The 17,557-nt window shown below is 44.3% G+C and overlaps 1 protein-coding gene across 7 annotated transcripts in view; it reads left to right on the top strand.

Moving 5' to 3' along the window:
• RAPGEF2 (Rap guanine nucleotide exchange factor 2) overlaps positions 1-17,557 on the top strand; it is a 294,507-nt gene that overhangs the window by 150,686 nt on the left and 126,264 nt on the right. The window contains exon 1 of one of the 7 annotated variants that reach the window (XM_056561600.1): positions 992-1,009. The exons of the other annotated variants lie outside the window; for them this stretch is intronic. The gene's annotated coding sequence lies outside the window, so the exon portion shown is untranslated. Of the gene's footprint in view, positions 1-991; positions 1,010-17,557 lie in introns of those variants that run through there. 7 annotated transcript variants of the gene reach the window in all.

The following is a 17,557-nucleotide window of genomic DNA, read 5'->3' as shown; positions in this document are numbered from 1 at the left end:
GATCGCAGGAGTCCCGTCACTGGGGACCCCCGGGATCATGCACGCGGCACCCCGTTTGTAATCAGTCCCCGGAGCGTGTTCGCTCCGGGTCTGATTATGGGCGACTACAGGGCGGGCGGCGTGTGACGTCATGCTCCGCCCCTCAATGCAAGCCTACGGGAGGGGGCGTGATAGCTATCACGCCCCCTCCCGTAGGCTTGCATTGCGGGGCGGAGCGTGACATCACACAATCACACAGGGGCGGGACGTCGCACACCGCCCGCCCTGTAGTCGCCGCTAATCAGTCCCGGAGCGAACACGCTCCGGGGACTGATTACAAACCGGGTGCCGCGTGCAAGATCACTGGGGTCCCCGGCGGTGGGACTCCCGCGATCAGGCATCTTATCCCCTATCCTTTGGATAGGGGATAAGATGTTTAAGCACCGGAGAACCCCTTTAAAGGCAATGTCAAGGCATACTTTGCACTGACTTAGCATCTGCACGCTGGGCATCAACCATCTTGGCACATATACTGCATGGTCCTTTTCTAATTAAAGGGCCTATGCATGATCCTTGCTGAGACAGCCGACAGGGATGCCCAGGGTGCAGTTACATCTCTCCTGATGGAACCTGACATGTTTTTTTTTCTGCTTAGTCTGTATGCCAGTTAAAGGGATAGTCTTTTGAAGCTAAATAAGTCTAAACTGAGGCATTATGTTAAAATTAATCATAGTTCAAATGTAGAAGTGTTTAAAAAAAAAAGTACTGTTACAGATATATGGTACGTTAAACCCCATGTGCTTGCTTTGTTTTAATAACCTGCTGCCCTTTGTTACGACCCACGAAGGTGGTCACACATGCTCAGTTTAACTGCAAAGTCCTGGTCTGCAGTGTCCAGGAAGTACTATATATGCAAGCAAGGGGGATTGTGGGAAAATAGATGTTCTGTTGCCTGGTAACAGCAGGGTCATGGTTCAGAGAGGAAACCAGGAAGTGGTCAGATCCATGGGGAGAAGGACTGTTCAGGGATGTAAGTTGTTTTACTAACAAACAGCACAATTGTCCTCCTATACATGTAGGTACTGTATGTGGTACCCATCTGGTCACAAAATGGGCACCCGTAAATATACTTTGCTCCATAAGAAGGTGGCTTGCTGTAGTTTCTTTATCTGACCAGTCAGTATGAAACATGGAGTCTGATGAAAATACATATTTAACATAGGGCTACATTTATAACCACACGTGGAGGCCTGTGAGACATCCACATACTTGTATAGTCTTGTATAATGGCTCATGTTTAGGCCTCTTCTGTAACAGATACGTTACATTTTTATTAGGCCCCTTTCACACTGCTGTTACTCCCCGTCAACAACGGACGTTAAAGTCCCTCTTTTTTTTTTTTTTTTTTTGGTGTGTGCGACTTTAACGGCGGTTCATGTGATGGGGAACAACGTCCTAACGGCAGTGTGAAAGAAGCCCTACATGTAGCGGTATAATACTTTATAGCTTACGCTTGTCGTACAGTATGTTAAAGAGGAACTGACAGCAGATTAGAAGACTGTGACCGGTTGATATCAGCTCATAGGGCAGGGGACACTGATTTGCATGGTACCTTTATTATCTCTCTCTGCTACTATTGAGGACATTTGGTGCAGGGTGGGCATTACTTTAACCCTAGGTGCACCAATCTTCCTACTGCTGTAACTGCACCTCCCCATGAATATTAATCTGGCCCTCTGCACTGACTTGTCTCCTTGAGTTACGTAGGTCAGTGCATAGAGTTGGATAATACCCATGGGGAGGCGCTGTTATAGCAGATCGGTGCACCCTCATTGCATCCAGTAACGTTATTTGATTGGACTGTGCATCTTGCGGGACAGGACACATCTGAGAATGTATGGTGGATACCACTCTGGGATTAATACTGTTACTGCTCCGGGGGTCCTATTTTGTAGCATTACGAGTGAGGGCAGTGCCGACTGCTGTATCTCCTCTGTATGAATTGTCAGTGCATCCAGTGCCCTCATTAGCATATTAATGCTACACAAAAAAAATGCAGAAGAAAAGGATAATGAAGGTACAATGTTGTTCAGTGTCCCCTGCCCTATAAGCCCATATCAGTCTTCTAATCCGCTGTTAGTTTCCATTCCAGTTATAAGCGTGTTTTGTTTTTCCCAATAGTGTTTCCCAACCATGGTGCCTCCAGCTGTTGTAAAATTACAACTCTCAGCATGCCCGGACAGCCTTTGGAACCCACATACTCATGGATTAGCTGTCAGCCATGCATTCAGCCAAGGCTATCTTTTCTGATCCCTTCATGTGTTCTAAATGGTAGAAGAGGAGGGGTAAGCCGCTGCCAGACTCTTCTGTTGGTGGCTTGTCTTTCTAAGGAAAAAGTTATTAGGCAGTGGAAATTCAGCATGCCTGGCCCTTTTTAATTGATATAATCTGTTGGTGTTGAGTTGGAAAGCCCCCATACACATTAAACTGACTTTCCAGAAAGGAAACCTAGTGCTGGGCAGTATACTGGTTCATACCGAATACTGGTGTTTTTTGTTTTTGTTTTAAATTATATGAATTTTTCATATACTGCAATACCGATGAGTGTATACCCTGTTGGGGACAGAGGTCGTACCTGTACGTGGTGCTGTGCCTTATTGACCCTTTAGACGCAGCATTCAAAGTTGATCGCCGGGTCTAAAGTGAAAGCTAATAAGTGCCAGTTAGCTCAGTGGGCTGCTCGAGACTGCCGCGGCAAAATCGCGGTGTCCCGAACAGCTGGAGGAGACGAGGAGGGTCCCCTACCTTCCTCCTGTGTGTCCGATCGCCGAATGACTGCTCTGTTCCTAAGATCCAGGTAGGAGCAGCTAAGTGGAAGAAACACTGCTCAATGCTATCCTATGGGATAACAATGATCAATGTAAAAGATCAGTGTGTGCAGTGTGGGGGCTATAACATTGCAAAAAAAAATTAAAATCATTTAACCCTTCCCCTAATAAAAGTCAGAATCACCCCCCTTTTCCCATTCTAAAAATGAAATTAAAATGAAATAAAATTAAAAATTCCCATAAAAAAAAAAATACTGTTAAATACCGTGAAACCGCCATAATTTAGAAAAATACTGTGATATTCATTTTTGGTCATACCACCCAGCACTGAGGAAACCTCATAGCCTGGTTATTTATTCTCACATTTAGCCTTACGAAATCTGTAGTAAAGCTCTAGCATCGGGAGAAATCAGTACCCCTAGCAACATCTGGACATGACAGCTTTATGATTTATTTGAGATTTTTGCTATTCACTATATGCAAACAGAGCTTAGTGTAAGGTTAGAAATTGAAGAAAGAAGTATAGAAGAATACTGCATACATGTTGACAATAGAATAGTTACTGGGGTTTTCTTGGACAGTATTCATTGTCTATCCTTAGAATAGATCCTCGGTATCAGATCAATAAGATCAGACTCCTTGCACTCCTATTGAAGGGGCTGCATTGTTTGTGGGGACAGCTTCTGCATCCTTGTCATTTATTTACCAGGGACAGCTCCTGACGCTCTGCAGCAGCTGGCACTGCAACATGGTTCCTGTATGAAGCTGCAATACCAGACACATCCACTACACAATGTAAGGAGCTGTGCCTGGCACTGCAACATGGTTCCTGTATGAAGCTGCAATACCAGGCACATCCACTACACAATGTAAGGAGCTGTGCCTGGCACTGCAACATGGTTCCTGTATGAAGCTGCAATACCAGGCACATCCACTACACAATGTAAGGAGCTGTACCTGGCACTGCAACATGGTTCCTGTATGAAGCTGCAATACCAGGCACATCCACTACACAATGTAAGGAGCTGTGCCTGGCACTGCAACATGGTTCCTGTATGAAGCTGCAATACCAGGCACATCCACTACACAATGTAAGGAGCTGTGCCTGGCACTGCAACATGGTTCCTGTATGAAGCTGCAATACCAGGCACATCCACTACACAATGTAAGGAGCTGTGCCTGGCACTGCAACATGGTTCCTGTATGAAGCTGCAATACCAGGCACATCCACTACACAATGTAAGGAGCTGTGCCTGGCACTGCAACATGGTTCCTGTATGAAGCTGCAATACCAGGCACATCCACTACACAATGTAAGGAGCTGTGCCTGGCACTGCAACATGGTTCCTGTATGAAGCTGCAATACCAGGCACATCCACTACACAATGTAAGGAGCTGTGCCTGGCACTGCAACATGGTTCCTGTATGAAGCTGCAATACCAGGCACATCCACTACACAATGTAAGGAGCTGTGCCTGGCAATGCAACATGGTTCCTGTATGAAGCTGCAATACCAGGCACATCCACTACACAATGTAAGGAGCTGTGCCTGGCACTGCAACATGGTTCCTGTATGAAGCTGCAATACCAGGCACATCCACTACACAATGTAAGGAGCTGTGCCTGGCACTGCAACATGGTTCCTGTATGAAGCTGCAATACCAGGCACATCCACTACACAATGTAAGGAGCTGTGCCTGGCACTGCAACATGGTTCCTGTATGAAGCTGCAATACCAGGCACATCCACTACACAATGTAAGGAGCTGTGCCTGGCACTGCAACATGGTTCCTGTATGAAGCTGCAATACCAGGCACATCCACTACACAATGTAAGGAGCTGTGCCTGGCACTGCAACATGGTTCCTGTATGAAGCTGCAATACCAGGCACATCCACTACACAATGTAAGGAGCTGTGCCTGGCACTGCAACATGGTTCCTGTATGAAGCTGCAATACCAGGCACATCCACTACACAATGTAAGGAGCTGTACCTGGCACTGCAACATGGTTCCTGTATGAAGCTGCAATACCAGGCACATCCACTACACAATGTAAGGAGCGGTGCCTGGCACTGCAACATGGTTACTGTATGAAGCTGCAATACCAGGCACATCCACTACACAATGTAAGGAGCTGTGCCTGGCACTGCAACATGGTTCCTGTATGAAGCTGCAATACCAGGCACATCCACTACACAATGTAAGGAGCTGTACCTGGCACTGCAACATGGTTCCTGTATGAAGCTGCAATACCAGGCACATCCACTACACAATGTAAGGAGCGGTGCCTGGCACTGCAACATGGTTACTGTATGAAGCTGCAATACCAGGCACATCCACTACACAATGTAAGGAGCTGTGCCTGGCACTGCAACATGGTTCCTGCATGAAGCTGCAATACCAGGCACATCCACTACACAATGTAAGGAGCTGTGCCTGGCACTGCAACATGGTTCCTGTATGAAGCTGCAATACCAGGCACATCCACTACACAATGTAAGGAGCTGTGCCTGGCACTGCAACATGGTTCCTGTATGAAGCTGCAATACCAGGCACATCCACTACACAATGTAAGGAGCTGTGCCTGGCACTGGAACATGGTTCCTGTATGAAGCTGCAATACCAGGCACATCCACTACACAATGTAAGGAGCTGTACCTGGCACTGCAACATGGTTCCTGTATGAAGCTGCAATACCAGGCACATCCACTACACAATGTAAGGCGCTGTGCCTGGCACTGCAACATGGTTCCTGTATGAAGCTGCAATACCAGGCACATCCACTACACAATGTAAGGAGCTGTGCCTGGCACTGCAACATGGTTCCTGTATGAAGCTGCAATACCAGGCACATCCACTACACAATGTAAGGAGCTGTGCCTGGCACTGCAACATGGTTCCTGTATGAAGCTGCAATACCAGGCACATCCACTACACAATGTAAGGAGCTGTGCCTGGCACTGCAACATGGTTCCTGTATGAAGCTGCAATACCAGGCACATCCACTACACAATGTAAGGAGCTGTGCCTGGCACTGCAACATGGTTCCTGTATGAAGCTGCAATACCAGGCACATCCACTACACAATGTAAGGAGCTGTGCCTGGCACTGCAACATGGTTCCTGTATGAAGCTGCAATACCAGGCACATCCACTACACAATGTAAGGAGCTGTGCCTGGTTAACAATAAGGGGTGAAGTGTGGTGACCCATTCGGTTGGCTGGAATGTGTGCCTGCTGGGAGTCAACCCCTTCTGATATTGAGGGCCAGTCTTAAGGGAAATCTTTATCTACATAAGCAAAGTATTTAAAGGATATTTGACAATTCACTTATTTCAATAGATCACCTGCTCATTTAAGGAGATGAGTGGAGAAGCGATGATACCTTTATTAATGCTTTAGTATATATCTCTACTCAGCAAAGATCACAAACACAGGAGGACACATGTATGGAATATTCTTTCTTATATACTTTATTTTTCAAGTTCTAAACTTAAACTTCCCCAGTCACTAGTTATAGAACAAGAAGAAAGCCACTGCGGGGCACCATGTATTGATTACAAAGGGGAGGGGTGCATGCTCCAAGATCAGAGGAGATAACATGCAGAGAATGGCAGCAGAGGGTAAAGGGGGATTTCACTGGATACTGTATAGCAGCCAGCAGGAGGACCTATGAGAAATGGACATGTCACTTAGCTATGAGGAGGTCACTGCGGACACATCCTTAGGGCAGACTCCTAAAGTGTGTCAGGGAACGAAGAACAGTTTAGGAAGTGTATCCTCACAAGGAAGATTCTAACTGGGACATATTATGACACAGCTAGTAAGTGCTAATAGACTGAAAACAAATCGATTTGAACATTGTATCTGATATTAGGCTGCTTTCACACTATGAAAAGTACCCGTTATATAACATCCGTTATAAAATAGCGGGTGATCGCGGGGTTAAACCGCCATTAGAAAATCCCATTATAGTCTATGGGATTTTTCTAATAGCCATTTTAACCTGTTATCCCCCGTTATTCATAACGGGCGTTCTTTTGGGACGGGCGATTGAACGGAAGAAATAGTGCATGCACTATTTCTTCCGTTACTATCTCCCCTCATAAAATAATGCCAGTTATGAATAACGGGTGATAACGGGTTAAAACGGCTATTAGAAAAATCCCATAGACTATAATGGGATTTTCTAATGGCGGTTAAACCTCGCGATTGCTCGCTATTTTATAACGGATGTTATATAACGGGTACTTTTCATAGTGTGAAAGAAGCCTTAGTCAAAGAAAATGCTGGTTCCTTTTTTTTCTTAAAGTGGAACTCCGTCAGCCCTTTTAGGGCACGTTCCCACTTGGCATGTATGCAGTGTATTTCACGCTGGGTAAAATCTGAGGAAGCAGCGGGAAATAGACTGTGTATCCCTTGCTCACCATTCACACAGGGATTTCCGACCGCGGCAGCCCTATGTGTGTAGTGAGTTTTGGAGGCGGAGATGACGTCACAGTCACGCCGACACACGGCCTCGCCTCTAAAAGTCACTGCACACATAGGGCTGGCGCTGGAAAGTCCTGTGTGAATGGTGAGCAAGGGATACGCAGTGTATTTCCCGCTGCTTCCTCAGATTTTACCCAGCGTGAAATATGCTGCATATATGCCAAGTGGGAGCGTGCCCTAAAGGTTCTAAGAAGCTATATACCTCTGTATAGAGAATAAAGCCTGACTCCCTTGACAGGGAGTGTATATATGTGTGTATATGTGAATACATATATATATATATATATATATATATATATATATATATATGTGTCATAATCAATATGATCCTATATGTGATGAAAACCTGAGCAGATAACCAGTCAAATTAACAGAACAACAGGATTGTAAATTATAAGATAGTGTTATTAGAAAAATGCTGTGTACCTGACACTTAGTTTTGGAGAAAATATATTAAATGAAATATAAAGAGAACTGTCAGCTGAAATCTCATTCCTGCGCTGTGCATGCACAAATGTGTGCAATATTTGGAAACTGGGCTCGGCTTTCACCTGACTGTCAATGAAGCTAGGACGAGAATGGGAGCTGGAGCGAGGAGGGGTTCTAGCCCTTAGCACTTTGACACTTTGCTGCATATGATTTCTATTTTATGGAAATACAGACAAATCTATAAGGAAGGTGCCATGTGTCTCCTTGTCCTAACAGTTATTTAACAGTGTCAGCAGTTTGGAACGTGAATTGCAACTGCAGTTTCTCTAAAACACTTGCTTACTTTTACTTCTACAGCCTCTACAGCAGTGGTCTACAACCTGCGGACCTCCACATGTTGCAAAACTATAACTCCCAGCATGCCCGGACAGCCAACGGCTGTCCGGGCATGCTGGGAGTTGTAGTTTTGCAACATCTGGAGGTCCGCAGGTTGAAGACCACTGCTCTACAGTGTGCCGAGTAACCTCTGTTTTCTTTCTATGTATTTTGTACGCAGCCTATATGAGTCTCTCTAGCAGACTGATTTGTATCTGCTCTCTTCTCTCTTTCCAGCTTTGGAAGCTTTTCTCGGTTTCTCCCCCTTGTTATCTCTAAGGCCCCATTTCTGGGTGAACATTACGCAAGCAGTAGGTGCTGGCAGAAAAAGTTGGCGCTAGGACTACTCGAAAATGTACTGCGAGCAGATTCCGCAGAAAAAACTTGATGTGTCACTTCCTTCTGCGGAGGCCAGAGTCAGAATTTCTGCAGCAGATTCTTCTGCCATGTGCACAGTGCAGCAGAATCCCTATGAAAACAATGGGAGCTGGTCTGCTGCAATGGAACTGGTGTGAAGTTGCAGAGCAAATTCTGCTGCAGATATTCAGAGTGGAATTCTGGTTCTTGCCTGGAAAAGTACTGCCCCATTTAGCCTATTTGTATACCAGACTAGGCATTGCCAACAAGAGAAAAGAGACCCAGAAAGAGAATAGACATGGCAGACGTTACAACAAAATGTATCTAGATTAATTTTACTTTATTTCTTTTTACTGTTTTATCATTTCATTCATATATGCTTGTTTTATGTACAAAAATGGCTGCAGTGTAAGAAATGGATTGAGAATGGGTGTTTTGTTGGCCAGTAAGAACTTTAGTGGGCTGTTTTAATAAATTCCATCCTGAAATTCCATAATGAGTTTCCGCTGTAATTCTGCCCCTATTCCGGTCACACAACTGATTTTGGATGGAAATTAAGGTCCCATTGACTTCTATGAGATTCTGCTGCTCGATTCAGCTCGAATAACGAACAGGTTCATTCTTTTACCGAATGTCCGTTCCGCCAATGAAATTGCGCTGGCTAAAATTCAGCAGTGTGGATGGATCCTAACGCTGAGAGAGCAAAAAGTTCTTTAATAGTCTGTCAGACTATGACTGATCCTTGTCTGAGTAGTAGACAAATGGTAGGACATTTCTAATAGAGACTATTTAAAAAGTTGCTTAAAGGGGTTATCCAGGAAAAAAACTTTTTTTTTCTTTCAGTATTTATGAGCTTCTGAAGTTGAGTTCTTTTCTGTCTGTGTTCTCTGATGACACCTGTCTCAGTAACCTCCCAGTTTAGAAGCAAATCCCCATAGCAAACCTCTTCTAAACTGGGCGGTTCCCGAGACACGTGTCATCAGAGAGCACTTAGACAGAATAGAACAACTCAACTTCAGAAGCTCATAAGTACTGAAAGGATTAAGATTTTTTTAATAGAAGCAATTTACAAATCTGTTTAACTTTCTGGAGCCAGTTGATATTTAAAAAAAAAAAGTTTTTTCCTGGATAACCCCTTTAATTCTGCATTCGGGAATCAACAATATAAATCTCTCCTTATACTGGACCCTAAGTCCTGTCTGTCTTATACTCATGGGGGAGATTTATCAAAACCTGACCATTGGAAAAATTGCTGAGTTGCCCATAGCAGATCGCTTCTATCATTTTTGAAAAGACCTCTGAAAAATGAAAGAAGCGACCTGATTGGTTGCTATGGGCAACTCGGCAACTTTTTGATAAATCTCTGCCAATGAGTGACAGGCTTAACTGTATAAGCATGTATATAGTGACCACTGTCAGTCAATGGTAAGTGCCACCCACTGGACAAGGAGCAGATGTCCCCACAAGACTATGGGGGAGATTTATTAAAGGGGTTATCCAGGAACTGGCTCCAGAAAGTTAAACAGATTTGTAAATTACTTCTATTAAAAAATCTTAATCCTTTCAGTACTTACAAGCTGCTGAAGTGGAGTTGTTCTTTTCTTTCTAAGTGCTCTCTGATGACACGTGTCTCGGGAAACGCCCAGTTTAGAAGCAAATCCCCATAGCAAACCTCTTCTACTCTGTGCAGTTCCCGAGACAAGCAGAGATGTCAGCAGAGAGCACTGTTGCCTGACAGAAAACAACAACTTAACTTCAGCAGCTGATAATTATTGAAAGGATTAAGATTTTTTAATTGAAGTAAATTACAAATCTGTTTTAAAGGGGTACTCCGTTGCTTAGACACCTTATCCCCTATCCAAAGGATAGGGGGATAAGATGCCTGATCGCGGGAGTCCGCTGGGGACCCCTGGGATCATGCACGCGGCACCCCGTTTGTAATCAGTCCCCGGAGTGTGTTCGCTCCAGGACTGAATACCGGCGACTACAGGGTGGGCGGCGTGTGATGTCACGCCCCCGTGTGATGTCATGCTCCGCCCCTCAATGCAAGCCTACGGGAGGGGGTGTGATAGCTGTCACGCCCCCTCCCGTAGGCTTGCATTGAGGGGCAGAGCGTGACATCACACAAGGGCGTGATGTCACACGCCGCCTGCCCTGTAGTCGCCGGAAATCAGTCCCGGAGCGAACACGCTTCGGGGACTGATTACAAACGGGGTGCCACGTGCAAGATCACGGGGGTCACCAGCAGCGGGACTCCCGCAATCAGGCATCTTATCCCCTATCCTTTGGATAGGGGAAAAGATGTGTAAGCACCGGAGTACCCCTTTAACTTTCTGGAGCCAGTTGATATAAAAAAAAGTGTTTTCCTGGAATACCTCTTTAAAATCTGTCCAGAGGAAAAGTTTCTGAGTTGCCCATAGCAATTAATCAGATTGCCTCTTTCATTTTTCATAGGCCTTTAAGTGATCTGATTGGTTGCTATGGGTAACTCAGCAACTTTTCCTCTGGATAGGTATTGATAAATCTCCCCCTATGTGGCAATCTATGCCAGTGGTCTACAACCTGTGGACCTCCAGATGTTGCAAAACTACAATTCCCAGCATGCCCGGACAGCCAACGGCTGTCCGGGCATGCTGGGAGTTGTAGTTTTGCAACATCTGGAGGTCCACAGGTTGAAGACCACTGAGCTATGCAGTTCCAGCTGTACAGCTTGTGAATGCTGTATGCTAGTTTTCTGGGTGTCATAGCATTGTGACAGTTTGACCCTGGCAGTAGATCCTGCCATGCTTTACCCTCTGTGCCCTTGAAGGGCTGCTACGTAGATGTGAATTGATGATGACCAGCTGTCAGACAGCAGTTGAGCTCACGAATCTGGTATGTGGTGGCCATGTAAGAAGCCTCTTTACTGCTGTGGCCGGAAATGAACAGCTCTGGAATGTGGATTGTAACATTTCGGAATGAATTAGGTAGCTCATGCTAAACTGTGACAAGCACATGTTACATAGATGACCACATTCATACATGGTTTTTACATGCTGGATTTCTGTAGATCCTATTCATATATCTGAATGGAGTTGGCAATGCAGCATGGGCATCTGCAAGCCCCATTCATATGTATAGGACAATTACCCCAAAATTTCTGCAACAAATCCGTGGTGTGTATATGCTTGACTGCTTTATTTGACATGAATAGGGTGTAGAAATCATGTTCGCTAGCAGAACATAGCGATGGCATGCTGTAAAATCCACAGTATGCTCTGTATTCCAACAAAGTTTGACACAGGCGTCACTTTATGGAAGTATGTGATCGAAAAACCACATCCTGCCTCTCTCCACTGCCGTAGGGATAGGTTCACATGGCTTTTGTTGCCGTTAGTGTCCATGTCTTGCCTTAGAATCTGGAATTGTTGCTTTCCTGTACAACCCAGATATAAAATAAGCATAAACAAAATGTAAGTCCCATCTCTCTGTAGTACATTTTATAAAAAAAATTTTCCCTGCCAGTTTTTTCATTCAAACAGCATTTTTAAAGGGGTTATCCAGGAAAAAAAACTGGTGCCAGAACTGGTGCCAGAAAGTTAAACAGATTTGTAAATTCTCTTAAAAAATCTTAATCCTTCCTGTACTTATTAGCTGCTGAATACTACAGCGGAAATTCTTTTCTTTTTGAAACACAGAGCTGTCTGCTGACATCACGAGCACAGTGTTCTCTGCTGACACCTCTGTCCATTTTAGGAACTGACCAGAACAGCATATGTTTGCTATGGGGATTTCCTTTTACTCTGGACAGTTCCTAAAATGGACAGAGATGTCAGCAGAGAGCACTGTGCTCATGATGTCAGCAGACAGCTCTGTGTTTCAAACGGAAAAGAATTTCCACTGTAGTATTCAGCAGCTAATAAGTACAGGAAGAATTAAGATTTTTTTAATAGAAGTAATTTACAAATCTGTTTAACTTTCTGGCACCAGTTGATTAAAAAAAAAAAAAAAAAAAAAAAAAGTTTTTCACCGGAGTACCCCTTTAAACAGATTTGTAAATTACTTCTATTAAAAAAATCTTAATCCTTTCAGTACTTATGAGCTTCTGAAGTTGAGTTGTTCTTTTCTGTCTAAGTGCTCTCTGATGACTCCTGTCTTGGGAACCGCCCAGTTTAAAAGCAAATCCCCATAGCAAACCTCTTCTACTCTGTGCAGTAGTTATCGACCGATTATCGGTTTGGCCGATATTATCGGCCGATAATCACGATTTTGGGCATTATCTGTATCGGCAATTACCTTGCCGATAAGCCGATAATGCCCCCCGCTCCGCGAACGACCCCCCCCCCCCCCCGACCCGCCGCACCGCGTCACACCCCCCACTGCACCGCCCCGGCCCCATTGCCTCCCCCATCCCCAGTTTTATAATTACCTGTTCCCGGGGTTTACGCTACTTCTGGCTCCTGCTGCGTCCTGCGTTACACGGTGCGCAATGACGAGTGACGTGACGTCACCATCAGTGCGCACAGTGACAGCTCAGGAGGACGCCACCGGAGCCAGATGTAGAGTGGACCTTGGGAACAGGTAATTAAAAAACCGGGGATGGGGGAGGCAATGGGGCCGGGGCGGTAGGGGGCGCGGAGCGGTGCGGTGGTGGGGGTGCGATCGTGGTGGCGGTGATAGGACTCAGGATCCCCGGACAGGCAGGGGGAGAGAAGCGGGTGGCGGCGGCGGTCTATGGCACTGCAAAAGCCACTGCAGTTCATTGATTTAAAGCGCCCGCTTTAAATCAATGATCTGCAGCGGTGTCGCGGGGGGATAAATAGCCGATAACTTATACCGGAATATCGGTATAAGTTATCGGCTATCGGCCCTAAAAAAAACTATATCGGTCGATCCCTACTGTGCAGTTCCCGAGACAACAGAGATGTCAGCAGAGAGCACTGTTGCCAGACAGAAAACAACAACAACTCAACTTCAGCAGCTGATAATTATTGAAAGGATTAAGATTTTTTAATAGAAAAAATTTATAAATCTGTTCAACTTTCTGGAGCCAGTTGATAGATAGATATATATATATAAGTTTTTTCCTGGAATACCCCTTTAACTTTTTCTATAAATTATTTAGGTTTCAGTGTTGCAAGATATCAAAAAGCAGCATTTTATTAATACATGCATTTTTGCAGGGTAGTTTTCAACAAAAGTTGCATGCTGCGATTTATGGGAAAAAAAAGTCAAGGTACCTTACTTGTATCCTCTGGACATTTGCATATTACAAGCTAAAAAATCACATAGGAAAGACTAACAAGACTGGCCTGTATGAGAACTGGCTTACAGTAGGTACACGCAGCAGTATTATTGCAATATGACACCTATGGAATTCTGTGGGCCAACACTGTACGTTTATTCATATGGAAATCATAGGCCGATACTGTACATCCATTCATGTGAAATCAATGTTTATTATGGAGAAGCATTTCTTATAGGGGAGAATATCACACCATCTTATCGGGACAAATAGAGTCCTATGTTTCTATAGTACAAATGATTACAATAGCTTTCTATTTCACGTCTGCTTTTCCTTAGGTAGAATACAGGCTTTTCCAGTTCATGAAGGTAAATATCTTGTAGACTATAAGCCCTTGCAGCAGGGCCCCCTCTCTATCAGACTGCCATTTACTCTGTATACATCTATTGTACTTGAGTTATGTACTTTAAAGGGGTACTCCGTATGAAACATCTTATCCCCTATCCCAGCAGCGGGACCCCTGCGATCTCCAGGCCGGCAGCGGTGGCGTCCAGAACACGGAAGCTTGCAGCTTCTTTGTTCGTGATGTCATGCTACGCCCCCTCCATTCATGTTAATGGAAGGGGGCGTGACGGCACTAACATAGCCGTCACGCCTCCTCCCATAGAAGTGAATGAAGGGGGCGTGGCCTGCATCGCTAGACATTGGGCACGAAGCGGAGTTCGCACCCTGCACCGAATGACAGGGGTGCCGTGACGGAGATTGGAGGTTCCCAGTGGCGGGATCCCTGCGATCTAGGGCTGCAGCTAACTATTATTTTAATAATCGATTCGTGTCTGTTATTTCACCAATAATCAGAAAAAATGTCGAAAAAAGGGTTTCAGCTGATTCTACTTGAAAAATTATGTACAATGGCCATATTAAAAGTTTCTAGCATGTGATGTGACCAAACAAGTTTACGCTGGTTGCTGTACAGGATCAATAGTGCAGCAACCAATAATACAGCCAGCGTAAATTTGATACTGCTGGGTAACTGTCTGAACTATTAAAATAAAATGTTAATAATTCACTAATATTTTAATAGTTCAGACAGTTAGCCATGCGGCAGTATCAAATATGTAAAAAAATAAAAATAAATAAATAATAATCATTTTACTTTTTTTGTATAGCAATAGGAAAAGGGGGAGCAAATTTTTATTGGGGGAGCAGTTCATTTACATTTTTTTTTTCTTTTTTTAAACTCTTTTTATATAGCACTCCTATACACATGGGGGTATGTGCAGACTGCAGAGCATTTCACCCAACCCATGTCTGTAGTATAGACTTTGTAGTACTACAATTACTAGGGTGCAAATGCTCTGCACACACCCCCATGTGTATAGCAGTGTATATGTACTACATACACACCGCTATACCCATGGGGGTATGTGCAGAGCATTGCACCCTTGTGTCTGTAGTACAGACATAAGGGTGCAATACTCTGCACATACCCCATAGGTAAAGCAGTGTGCACTGCACATTGTACTACAGACACAAGGGTGCAATGCTCTGCATATACTGCTATACACATAGGGGTATATACAGAAAATTGCACCTTTTGTGTCTGTAGTACAGACACAAGGATGCAATGCTCGGCACATACTACCATTTGTATAGCAGTGTGTATGTAGTACACACAAACACTGCTATACACATAGGGGTATATGCAGAGCATTGCACCCTTGTGTCTCTAGTACAGACACTAGGATACAATGCTCTGCACATACCCCCTATGCCGCCCCTATGAAAAGTGAAGAACCAGCCCTGCACATGTCATTGGTAAGCAGTGGGTCAGTGGAGGGTGGGACAGGGACTTGATGAACAGAGGCTGCGGCAGTGCGGCCCAGCTTCTGACCGCCCCGCCCGCAGCAGTCTTATGACCGCCGGTGCCAACGAATCAGCCGATTATTTGTTAACTGGATTCATCAACAACCAATCCAGTTATCGAATTTTATAGATTTTATTGAATAATCGTTGCAGCCCTACTGCGATCTAACATCTCATCCCCCTATCCTTTTGATAGGGGATTAGATTTTTCCAGCGGAGTACTCCTTAAACTCCTATCATATGTACAGTGCCCTGGAACCAAGGATGCTATAAAGATTATTAATAATAATAAATATCATGTTCTGTTATTAATTGGTGGCTATGAGAAAATAGTCACTTCATGTTTTTTTCCCCCAGACATTTGTGCACAAGAACAACGCTTTTCATCAGTGACCCATTATTCACATATAAGTGAAATAAGAAGAAAGTTGTTTGGCTTCCTCTTGTAACCCACCCCACCCAAATAACACGTATGCGCATATGTAGGCTAAGGCCTGATAGCCCAACACTTCATTGACTGAACACCCCCTAACATTTATTGTTGCCTGTGCAGGTGAACTGGGAATCCCATTTTGTCTTTATTTACATGCATACAAATGATCAGCTAGTGCACAACAGGCCCATTCTTCTGTGCTGAACAATACTTATGTGGAGAGCTCTGTCATGCAAGAAAACAGGTCTCTATGGATCAACTTGGCCTCTACATGTTCTAGATTTGTCTTAGCCTGTATAACATACCTATCAGGTGACTAATAAAGAGTATAAGGGAATAAGCATGCCAAAGTGCATGGCCATAAGGCTTACAATATTTACATTTAGTACATATGTTGCAGAAATTCTTGTGTCTGTCCACTCATATGTGCGTATCAATATGTGCAAACATTTTATTCTTCCCCTGCAACATATCCATCAATATTTTAACCCTCACGTTGCTAGATATATTGCTGTGGAAGAGTGAAGTCTTTGCAGTTTTTCGGTATACAAACCTTAGCCTCTGCGGTTACTTTTTTCTATAGACAATATATGGTCCTTGTAAATTTTTTAGCCAATTTCTTAGTGTGTGACAGTGGAGCAACCAATGTATTTCTGTAAGGCATCATATACATTTTTAGAGTTTGTTGGATGCCTCACTGCTGGGATCTACTTGACTCTGTAGCTGGAAAACACTGAGCCCACACTCACTCACCATGCATTCACTTTCTCATGAGTCTTCTGTACTGAGTCTTTTTATCCAATCCCTGCAGGCTGCTCTGTAACCCCCTCCTCTCTGTTTTCATGGTACAGTCTGATAGGACAGGAGTGAGCACAAAGGAGTTCTAGTCCTATCCTCACTTCCTGGACTTTGTCCCAGCCTGTGCTTCAGCTGGGACAAAGATGATAATGTTCTGCATGGTATGGGGACCCCTAGTGGTCTTTTTTTTTTTATTAATTTTTATTATATAAGAGCCATGATTTCTATAAAAGGAAATACATTTTTTCTGAAGTATATTAGAAAGGTTAATGTTTTGTCCCTTTTACTTACATAGTGAAACTACATAAAGTATAATTAAGGTTTACCTCAGGATCTAGAACAGATTCCCAGATTGTCTCTTACTCTCTGTAAGCATAATTTATTGTACCCCTGTGTCAGGCTTGGTTCATACCACATGTGCCAGAAATGCTTAAAGGGGTATTCCGGGTTTATTCCTCTTATCCCCAATCAAAGGCTAGGGAATAAGATGTATAATTGCAGGGGTCCCGCCGCTGATCTCTGTGCAGTCCCCGGCATTCTGTGCCAGGCGCTGCCTCCGAGACGGGGACGTGACGTCAAGGTCACGCCACACCCTCTCCATTCATGTCTATGGGAGGGGGCTTGATGTCACTAGGGGGCGTGGCCTTGACAATAGGGATAAGATGTATTAGCCCGAGGGGATAAGATGTATAAACTGGAATACCCCTTTAATGTAGTTATAGGCTCCTACTGAGGCAGTGGAGAGGAATATCGTGTCCTTTTGGCCCCTATTAAGTT

Source organism: Hyla sarda, chromosome 1 (assembly GCF_029499605.1).
Source record: "Hyla sarda isolate aHylSar1 chromosome 1, aHylSar1.hap1, whole genome shotgun sequence".
Lineage (NCBI taxonomy): Eukaryota > Metazoa > Chordata > Amphibia > Anura > Hylidae > Hyla > Hyla sarda.
Note: the sequence above shows the minus strand (reverse complement) of the source record. Positions and strands in the feature narration are given on the sequence as shown.